The following is a 1264-nucleotide window of genomic DNA, read 5'->3' as shown; positions in this document are numbered from 1 at the left end:
AGGGGGATCTTCACAAACAACAGCTTACAGGGCCCTTACCCCATTTCTGAAAATCTTTCCAGAGAAAAAAGTCCTAGAATGCAGTGCAAGCAAAACCTGCTGAAGAATGTCTCCTAAAACCTACTTATGCCTTTTGCCAGATTTTGATTACTTGGGAAATCTTGAAGCAGAGAATGTCTTTCAATACGCGAGTAAAATAATAAAGAAATAAGAATTTAAGGGTAGCCAAAACATCTCTAAGGGATTTCCCCAAACACATCCCTTCTTTATTGGTTTACCCTCCTCACCAAGCACTGCTTTACCTAGCCTGGGACAATGATTTCTTGGATGAGTTAACGAACTCTCCCTTCTATTCTGAAATCTTGACCTCCCTTTATTACCAAAACAAGGGTGGAAGTAACTATTTGGTAACTTTGGTAACTTTCTCACTAATCTTTGCTTTTGATGTGTACCAAGCTGAGAAATGAGGACTTTGTTGTAACAAAGGAAAACAAATATTTCATTTTGGGGGAAATGACAACTGTCGCCCTTCCTTTTTTTTCTTAAGAGTGTGACAGTTTGTACAAACCTTGCCTAGACAAGATCCAAAAACATTAGTTTTAAATACAAAACATTCTTTTTATTCTCCAGTTGCCTAAATACTTTTAACAGGAAGACTGTTCACTACTTAGAATGCATTTTCAAAGCATTTTAAATTATCTACTATGAAATGCAGATGCCTTCTCCAGGGTTCTTTTAATTAAATGTCTTTCTTTCCTTTCCTCCCAACTAAAGGCAACAAATTTGCGCTAAATGCTGTTCTCTTAAAATGCTTCCAGACACTAGGGGTCAACAATGATACAAACAATAATAATTATTATTGTTATTCCTGGCGTCCACATTTTGATGCAGAAAATGTTTTAATTAAAACTGAAAAGACCTGTCCCTTCGTGTCTCCCTCTGCAAATAATACAGCTGCCCTTTTAATAGGTCGTTTACTCTTTGCAAAAAAAATTTTTTTAAATAAAGTTTCTAGAAAGGAGGCTAATAATAGCAAGACTCCGAAATATGTCGATGGACTTCCAGTCCATCGGAGGCCTTGGAGGGGCACATTTTCTGGAGCTAGGGAGGCTGAAACGCGAGAGCGGGTAGTGAGATCGCTAGGCGGCCGACCAAGAGAGGGAAGAGGTACCTTTAGCTTCAGGAGAGGCTGCGGGCCGGGAAGGCGAGGCCGCTTCTGGTCCGAGGCCGTCCAGCCCGGAGTCTGAAAGAAGCTCCCTGCGCC

The 1264-nt window shown here is 40.5% G+C and overlaps 1 protein-coding gene across 1 annotated transcript in view; it reads left to right on the top strand.

Annotated features, from left to right (window-relative positions):
* Positions 1-1264, top strand: part of VGLL2 (vestigial like family member 2) — a 6731-nt gene that overhangs the window by 3155 nt on the left and 2312 nt on the right.

This window comes from Neophocaena asiaeorientalis, unplaced genomic scaffold (assembly GCF_003031525.2).
Source record: "Neophocaena asiaeorientalis asiaeorientalis breed wild unplaced genomic scaffold, Neophocaena_asiaeorientalis_V1.1 scaffold125, whole genome shotgun sequence".
NCBI lineage: Eukaryota > Metazoa > Chordata > Mammalia > Artiodactyla > Phocoenidae > Neophocaena > Neophocaena asiaeorientalis.
This window is presented reverse-complemented; position numbering and strand designations above follow the sequence as displayed.